The 9,784-nt window shown below is 39.9% G+C and overlaps 1 long non-coding RNA gene across 1 annotated transcript; it reads left to right on the top strand.

Annotated features, from left to right (window-relative positions):
• Window positions 1-4,119: 4,119 nt before the first annotated feature.
• LOC147333153 (uncharacterized) lies at window positions 4,120-7,240 on the top strand. The gene is made up of 4 exons (XR_015128947.1): window positions 4,120-4,377; window positions 5,938-6,100; window positions 6,606-6,701; window positions 6,924-7,240. It is a non-coding gene; the product is annotated as an uncharacterized LOC147333153 (long non-coding RNA).
• Window positions 7,241-9,784: the final 2,544 nt, after the last annotated feature.

The raw sequence follows: 9,784 nt of genomic DNA, 5'->3' as shown, positions 1-9,784 counted from the left end.
CTCAGTGAAGGTGTTTGCTCACAGCGTATGACACATTGTGTTGCGGTGTCCCCTTGTTACTTTGTACTTTAAGGCAGCAGAAGCAGTCAAATGTCACCAGGTGCGATGATACTGCATATGTTTGTTTGCTAGTGTGTGGACAAAGCCTTGGTTTGGTACAAATATCCATCATTATGTCACGTTTCACTCGTACACTGAGGCTCTGAATTGTTCCAGACATTATGGAACAGACGTGCATGTGTGTACACAAATGTCTCACTGAGGTCGATCAGACATTAAATGATTTTAGCATAAAGTTTCTTTTTCTAAGTGACAAATAAGCAGAAAAGTAAGCCCATGTAGCCTTCCTGTTACTCATCAGCTTCTCCATCTAAGCCAGGGGTGTCAAACATAAGGCCGGGGAGCCAGACTGTGATACGGGCAAGACTCCAATCCGGTCCACTGATTGACTTTGGAAAATACAAAGAAGAACGTTGATTTTGGACTTTTAATTTTATTTTCATACATTTTACAGCTTTTCCCATAATAAAGACTTTCCACATGTCCATTCATGCTACACCAAAGCAATTAAATAATAGTAATGCAATTAACAGAACAATTAAATGACATTAAAGTTCAAGTTTTTTAAACATCCAAGTTTTTTAGTTTTTTTACAATGGGTCCACAATAAAAAAATAAATAAGAATAATAATAAAATGACATTTTTCGTGAATTTACAAAAACTTTCACCAGAATTTTTGGGGTATTTTTACATATTTATTTGTTACAAATGAAGCCCATTTTCATGTAAAAAACAAAAACAAAAAAACCTGAGCTGTACAGTTGAAATGGCACTTCTTTTTCTTATATTCAGATATCTCAGGGATGAAATGTGTAGTTAAACTTCTTTATTCTGACAGGAATGGGAATTTATCCATCCATCGATTTTCTTCCACTTATCTGGGGCCAGGTTGTGGGGGCAGCAGCCTAAGCAGAGAGCCTAACACCGAGGCGTTCCCAGGCCAGCTGAGGGATATAAAAAGGGGGATTTAACTGGATGGAAATCCAATGGAGTTTTATGTGGCCCATGATCTAAAAAGAGTTTACCATCTGTGATCTAAACCATCACTATTTTCAACGGACATGCAGCAGACAAATCTGGAGCAATTATGTGATGTTATCATGACACTCTGTGACCAAATCTGTGCCATGAACTCAGACAGTTCTGAAAGCAAAAGACCCAACCAAGGACTAGTAAGGTTCAATCACCCACCACCACCAATCAATCATTGTTATGTTGTAAATGTATCAAATGCAGGACACAAGATGCAGGTATGTCTAAACAAACAAACAAAAAAAACAAGCTCTTATTTTTTTAATAGTCAAAAATTAAAATATCCACAAAAAAATCCAAAAAATAAATTAAAAGTCACTGAACACCAGGGAGAGAAAGAAAAAGCAGGAATGGACTACATCAATATAGGCGAAGCTAATCAAAGTGGAGAAATTGGGTATAACGAAGGGAAAAGGACAAAAAACAGGAAGTAAAAAAAGACACACAGGGAAATGTGACTGCCAAAATTAAAGAGGGAGTGACCAGAACTGAAAAGGAGAGGAAGACATGGACTATGAAACACAGCAAAAAGGGAAATAATGAGAAACACAAAGAGGAAAATCAATAAAATATGGAGAAGAATCCAAAACTTAAATACTTAAAAGCAACGCAAACATCATTCTGACATCAATTCCACTGACGCAAGAAGCTTTTCGATGATACTCTCTTCCACAACAGTTTCTCTCAGGGAAAGCTTCATCTGCCATCCTTCTTCAGTGAGGAACTGCTGAGGATTCGTTCCTCAAAGGAATTTGAGCAGCATATTCCTTTAATAGTAATGTTATCAATCTCAGCAATTATTTACATCCTACGAGTCCCATTGCACCACATGCCTTGGATTTGGACATAGACGGAAGGTTAGAAGGTGAAAAAACTAATCAGAAATCCTCCTTTGGAGGAAATAAATAAGCACAAAAGTCTCATGTGACCTCCAGCTGTAGTGAGGCAGAGAGACAAACACCATAGCTGATTCATTTCCTCTGGGCTGGAGGGAAAATGTGTCAAAATGGCATATGTTCTAATTTCAGTAGATCAGAAATCATTTAGACAAAGATCAAATCTGCAGAAATTCCAAGGCAGCTTTCTACCCTCAAGCCATCTTTTTGAGTTTGTCTTCTCAGGCCTCCTTGCTTGCTACCTGTCACTTGCAACAACGGCTTTTAATCATCTGCTTTCAACCTCGGAGCTCACATCAAAAAAGGTTCTTAAATATTCCACATACAGCGCTCATTAGAAATTTACAACATGGATCAACATACTGTTCATAATGCATCCACAAACTGCTTCACAGTCTTGATTTCTTTCTCAGTTCACTTTATTTTTGCTAGCAGGTGTAAAAAAAAAAAAAATCCACTCATTAGATTTGGTTTATTTTCATTTAAATAAAGCTGTTATCTGAGCTTAAGGGCACAGATCTACTAAATATCACTTGTATCAGCTATTACTGTTTAGAAAATCCTTTGGGTGAATTAAAGCTGCTGATAGAGAGCAGCACCATCACTGTATCACCTTAAATTTCCCAACAAGGACATTTTATCTACTTTAGTCTTTTGCAATCAAGTTATTTCAGGCTAAATTTGATTGTTCATTGGCGGATAGTCAACAGCAGAATTGTCATGCAAGTGTTTTGTGCAGTTACCAGCACGTTTTTATTACTTTTGCCATGGAAAGTGATCACAGTAGCCTATTAAACACAGCTCAGGATACAATCTGAAAAGTAAAGTAGTACAAATTAAAGCAAATCATGAATCATTCCTCTGGTGGCTTTAATCAAAGATCCAGTCAAACGTCAGTTAAACCCTACAGGTGTATTTTACTCTCAAACTTTAATCCTTCTTTATGTTTTTCTTTTCTTGGAGGCTAGTTTAATGTTGAGGATTATGGTAACACAAAGTCTTTTATTTAAACCCTACACAGATACCAACACAGACGCTAAACGTTATTTAGAGTTATCTGTAAAACTGAAGTAAATGATTTAAAAATAGTTTTTTTCTAACCATTTGATGCACTGACCTCTGTTTCACTGCTATATGCTTCAGACTTTCTCTTTTTGACTTCTTGTTTAAGAAATCATGGACCTGCACAGCAATCCTGATATTAGAGATAAACAAGTCTGCTACAATATTCTGCTCTGAATTACAAACAGCAACTTGTCTCAACTTCATGGCAACCTGTCCCACAGTATAGATGTGGAAGTCATGGATCTGGCTCTCCAGCTTCCCGTAGCTGCCTTGATCTATGTAACTTCTCAGAGGTTCAACTCGGAAACCTGCTGTGAGCCTGAGATGAGACTAACACCTTCTCCCCTTGACTTTCAAGGGCCAGCAAGAGCACATGCTGCTCAGGACCTGGGCAACTATCATGGGATGAGCAGGTAGCCCTGCACTTCACAAAAAACAAGAACCCTCCCCGGACGCCTCCACCAGCTTCTTCAGGTTCTTTTGTGTTTTCACATCGGACCCCACGCGGTGTAGCTCCACATCCCCAGTTCAGGGATTTGAACCTGACTCTCTTTACTCAGCTGGGGGCAACGTAGGAGACCTCACAGGGGAAATCTGAATGAGGTTCACCTTGGGACCTCCTGATCAATGTTCAGCTGATGTTCACATGGAAACTTTCTTTACTTTGGCCTTCAAAGTTTTTGTTTAAACATCATCTTCAGCTTCTGCTGCTTCTACTGTTTCGATATGTCCATTGTGATAGGCTCAGCCCTCCTTACCCCCCCTCACCCACCCTCAACCCCAACTATCAGCTGCATAAGCAACTTGTGTGCAAGTTACAAAACATTAAAGCTTCATTAACAGCTTGGTCCAATGCACCAACAAGATCCACGTCATGTTTCCTGTTTTATTTTGACAGCAGCTGTTTTCTGTGCCTTGTTTCAAGGTTAACTTCCCCCTCCGACTCATTAGGTGCATTGCCTTCAGCTGTGTCCTCACCTGTTACTCTCCCCTCGTTGTCTTGCATGTATTTATTTTCTCACTCACCCATTGTCCCCCATGCTTGTCTGTTTCCTTGCACCGCATTCCCTGAGTTTTCCACCATTCCTACCATTTCCTGCCCTGTTTATGTTTTTTTTCTGTAAATTATCAACACTAAACCTGCATTTCCTGGTTTCCTTAGTCTGGCATTTTGATCCCCATTCCTTCTGCCTCGACAATCAGCATCAGCCTTTTCCCACCGTACCACTGAATCCACAGATTGCATTGCAGTTTGTCATTTCTCAACTTTATAATGTCACTGGCTACATGAAGGAAGCAGCTGCTACGCAGAAGATTCATGTGGTAATAAATGATTCCTGTGGTTGGTCTAAATAATTCATCTTAATATTTTCTTGAGTACTTATCTCATACAAAGTTGCCAATTACTTCACTCCTCCTAATTTATCTTACTTGAGTTCTTTATTCTGGTGAAGCCAGAAAACACTTTGACGTTGAGCGATGATGCAAATTTTTCCATCAGTACTAAAAGGCTTTCAGAATGAAATGCCAAAAATCTAATTTGTTTGCAACTTTAGAGTCTACTTATAGGCCTTTTTGAAAACAGGAAATAAATCTCATTCTTTGAGTTTCTTTTAAAAAATAATTCAAAATTGAGATTAAATCCTGCACTGTTGTTTTTATCTCTACTAAGGATTAAACTAATGTCATGTTTTTGGTGACATTAAATGATTCAGTCCAGGAAGACTTAGAGAAATAAAGAGAGATTCCTTTTGCCTCTTTTAGCTCATTATTTTGGTTCCCGAAGTGTTTTAGCACCTTGTAACTGCTTTCATCAATCCCATTTTATGCAGTAGGACCAGACAGCTGTTTGCAGGGTACAAGCTCTGATAATCCCATTGTATGCTACCTCCAGAGCACCAAACAGTAGAGCCAACTATATTTAAAATGTTTAAATGAATGCTAAACATGGAAATCTGCTGTGTTCATTACCCACTGTAGATTTCCTGCATGCTACAGTCACAGTCAACGCCATGAGTGCCTTTCCCAGTGCTGACATGTACCCACTCTGAGGCCTGGATCGATCTTTTTGCCTGCAGCTTTTAGTCGTCATTCATCCAGCATTACTCGCTGCCAAGCTTGTCTTGTAGTGACCGTGCAGAGTGCATATTAACCATGTCATTTACCAGCTGTACCCATGTCACAGATTCCGTCAGTATGACAAAAGTTGGGGCTTAAAATAGCAAGTAGTCTTCTCAGAAAATCCAATCTAAATTTAAGCCTTGTTCAATCATACATAAGCCAAATTTCAAAGGAAGGCAGCTGAATAATGGAACAAAGTGGAGATTTCCCCATGCAGCTGTTGTGTTTTACATGGTCTGTTAGAAGCTACAGTACCTTCACTCTAAAACAGTCTCATAAAACTGGCAGCATGTCAATAAATGTAAGTCTGTGTCTCAGGTGAGTTTGTCAGTTCAAACACACATGTTGCAGCTCAGAACCTTTAAATTAACTCTACAGAAAGGCAAGCAGAATGTTTTTTAATCACCTTTTTGGTGGATTTTGGTTTCAGACCTGGTGATATACACCCAGACATCCTTTTCAAAATAAAAAGTCAGTAAAGTTCAGTTTAAAAAAATCCTGTTTTCTTATCTGCAAATGTATCTCCAAGCAAAAAGAGCATGTATGAAGTGTTAAAATTAAATTAAATTAAAAATGCTGCCTCTGTGTCATTTTATATTAATGACATGAGAGGAAGGAGTTAGCATCTTTAGTCAAATTAAATAAACATCAAACGAGCAACGGGCAGTTCTGACAAACCTGATTAGACCATCTGTATTTTAATATCTGCTTACACTTTTTTAAACCATTTCAGGTCATAATAGCAGGTTCTGTTCTCCACAGTAACTGTTGGTGCTGGTGAATGGCCCTGGAGGACAAGCCTGAGGAAGATGAAGCAAGGATGAGGGGCATAACGGTTGGAGGCAGTCGGTGGTGCTCTCTGGCAGGATTAACTGAACTGTCTGCTCTGGAGGAAGTACCCCCCAGGCCACGATTACTGTGCCAGGCAAGTATTCCTGTTTTAAGGGTGCTGTTAAAGATTAATAATAATGGATGTGGTGATGGACGATGTGGTTGACAGTGGAAAAGAGACCACCCTGTTTGATGTTCCACTTGCCGGTTCGAAAAGAGTTATGGCTCCTTATCCATCGCTCTAATCTATGTCCAGAAGATCCAGCAACGCCATCTTTGACTCCAAGTTCACCCAAAACTCAGGCCTTGTTAAAAGAACCTGTCCCTCTGTCAGTACACTCAGGTTAACCTTGGAATCTCCAGCATACATGTAATGCATGCAAGTAATTTTACATATTCTTATTTAATTCAGTTTTATTTATATAGCACGAAATCACAACAACAGTTGCCTTACGGTGCTTTATATTGTGAGGTAGAGACCCTACAATAATACAAAGAAAACAGAGAAAACCACAACAACCATGTGACCCCATAAGAGCAAGCACTTTGGAGACAGCAGGGAGGAAAAACTCCCTTTTAACTGAAGAAACCTCCAGCAGAACGAAGCTCAGGGAGGGGCGGGGCCATCTGCCGCAACGAGAGGAAGAAGAGAGAACAAAGACACGCTCATCAGTGTTGTTCTTCTTTGCTTCTTTGTAAGTTTTCATTAATCAGCTTTTATGTTGCACATAGCTATATATACATATATATTTTTAAAAAATTAAAAAATAGGGTAATTTCATGATTAACTGTTTATTGGTAGGATTTTGTTGTTTTGCACTCTCCTCTCCCTCTGCTGTCCTCTCTGATTAGACTGAGCAGCTCATCCTCTCTCTTTCGTTTTCTTTTCTCTGGCTCCTGCCGACTTTCATCTTCAGCCTCTTCCTTATTATCCTTCTCTGGTTCACCCACTGCTGAACTTGGCCCTGGAGTCTCCTCACGGATGGAGGCAATTAGGACAGGAGGCCTGGTGGACGGCCTTTGTCCCAACACTTCAACTTCATCCATGAAGCCAAACCAGGCCGAGGAGCAGCAGTGTGCTTCCCCTTCACACCCTCGGCTGAATCCAGATAGACGTAACCCTAAAGGCTGAGGAAACTGAAAACGGCAGTTGACAAACGGAGCAATAAAGAGCATTTTATAATAGCTTAGGAATTAATTACTTTATTTTAAATAAAGATGCATAATATTTGAAAACAAATGCAAACTTTGTATTTTTTTTTTAATTTTCCCTTTTTTTTGGCAAGGAGTTGATTTCCCCCTTCAGACTCATCTTCTCCACAAATGTTCTGATCACAGGCAGACAACATCTTAACTATGTTAACACCTGGAGTAACATGGAATACCTGGAGAGCAGGACACACAGCATCCAAAGAAACGTTTATTTCAGAGCCATATTTGGGATAAAAAAAATAAAGATTAAATTTGCTGACAGGACTAATGGAAAGAACAGTGGACTCTATCTACCCGCCCTGTCACTGGCCATCATTGGCTCTATAACAGAGAGATTTCTGCTGTAAATTCAACCTACGGTGGCAAAAGTCTTGGACCCTGTGAAAAAGTGGTCATTCTCTTTTCAGCTAAATGAAATAGGAAGACCAACATGTTAATCACAGTAGGTTTACTTTAGGTAAAGAAAACAACACATTTAGGTGAAAAAACACTTTTATACAAATGTTAAGAGCTTAAAAGCACTAGAGCTTCTAAGCTTTTAACATTTGCACAGCTAGCTTTTGAAACTCACATTTGACTTACATTTAAAAGCCTAATCCTCTAACGCATTTTTTGGAAGAAAGAAATAGCCCATCGGGTGGTTCAGCACAGTGAAACTTAGGGTAGGGGGGTCTTTAAAGGGGACCAATGTGACCTTTGAATCACATTTTTGGGCTGAGTCTTCAAATTGGGACAGTCGCCTCGCTGTGACGTAATCGGACTCTAAATGCAGCCTTTGGAGAATGTGGCCACTGAATTGGGACACAGCTAGTGAAGTGTGCATTTAGTCTTATAGATAAATGGTAATATAGGAAGAGTGCACACACTGTTCTGTGGTAAACACCCCTACACACACGTACACACAAACAATTTGCAGTACGACGTGTCTCTGGTTCTCCGGCTGGCAGCCTGACAGTAGCATCTGCATGAATCTGAGTTGATGACACTCTGCTCTGAACTGTCACTGGAGCAGATGGTTTATCAATTCATCGTAAAAAAGAGGGGAAAATAGAGTGCCGGGCTTCAGAAAAGCAAACAAACAAACCAACCAACCAGTGAACGATCAAAGTGACGCTAGCCTCCGGATCCCTTTGCTCTTCTCAAAAATGCATGAAAGGAAGATAGTGTTGTTGAATTTTATACAGTCAGCAGTCTGGGAATTTCACTTGGGAAGGAAACCATGTGTAGTGGGCAAATGTTTTATTCTCTTTCAGACTGATGGTGGGAATATTGCAGTTCCAGCTATCTAGAGACACTCACTTTAGCTTCTTTTTCTTCTTCTGCGTAGTGTCAGAGAGTGCATTAATGGAGCAACTGCTGAACAATAAAAGTCATGTTGACAAAGCTGGGGATTTAAAAGGATAAAACAACCGCTCTTTGTGATGTAAAAAAAAAAAAGAATCCAACTTAATAAGAAGTGTTTATAAGCAAGTTTGCTCAGCCGTCTTCATCTCCTCAGGTGGTTGGCTTTCTCTGACTGGATCGATGTTCAAAGGCCTAAATGCAAGTGACAGCACCACTTCATTCGTCTGGCATGAATCTCGTGGCGGAACCAAAATGATAAATTCATTTCACTTCAGTTTGCACCCGTGTGAGGAGTTTACAATCAGTCCGACCTAATGCGATATGTCTTGCAGATTTTCATGGCAAATTGAGTTTTCCACATCCCGCCAAAGCGAGTGCATGAAGACGAGAACGGACAAGCCGGCATCAAAAATAATCTCTCAGATTTCATATTTCACCCCGTGAATTTCAGAGCTCTTTGAAAGGTCTGAGTTTATCAGTCAGGTACTAACAAGCGTGGCTAAAGTCCTTCTTAAAGGTCATCCATCCACTGAGAGGTGAGGACGCTCTGAATAATTCATCTTCACTGTTATCCTTTGGAAATTGAGAGCAGGAAATCAATTACACATGCATGGCACCACGCTCCATATTTACCGCCTCAGTGTCTTAGGCAACATTTACTTTCTAATTAGAAGATAATCAACAAGTATAATGGATTTTACAAGGTAGAGGAGTGTAGTGCAGCGAGAACTGGAGTTTAGTTTGTCAAGATTAATTATTTCCAGCTGTTGAAGATACTTTTGATACAGCACAGCAGTGCTTTATTACAGTCCCAGCAATGTTGGCAACAAGGTCAAAGTCAGTTAACGTGTCTCCCTTTCTACGTGGCACAGTTAAAACGGCAACAAACTGAGCTTTTCTTTCAGCCTTACAGAGAGACGGGGAGAGGTGTGTGAGGTCTCAAATGGCAGAGCATTTACTCACCTGGATTTGAACGTTTTTTCTGTCAGCGCACGGGTTTTTGTACGTCCAAGCTGAGAGCAATTTTTACCTGTATTCTCACAAAACCCTGTCTCCTGGAAAAAGTGAAAAAGAGTTTATATGGAAACAAATTATTTCCTCGCTTTAATAGCTGGCTGATTTACATTCACAGATTTGTTATAAGAAATGCTTCATTCATAAACAGTACTGGAAACCTCAGGAGGTGGCTGGGGTAGATGGTGGGTGTACAAAACACACAAAC

This window comes from Aulonocara sp. 'chitande type north' Nkhata Bay, linkage group LG4 (genome assembly GCF_057382095.1).
Source record: "Aulonocara sp. 'chitande type north' Nkhata Bay isolate Kocher_YH1m ecotype deep benthic linkage group LG4, A_spYH_male_GT1.1, whole genome shotgun sequence".
Lineage (NCBI taxonomy): Eukaryota > Metazoa > Chordata > Actinopteri > Cichliformes > Cichlidae > Aulonocara > Aulonocara sp. 'chitande type north' Nkhata Bay.
Note: the sequence above shows the minus strand (reverse complement) of the source record. Positions and strands in the feature narration are given on the sequence as shown.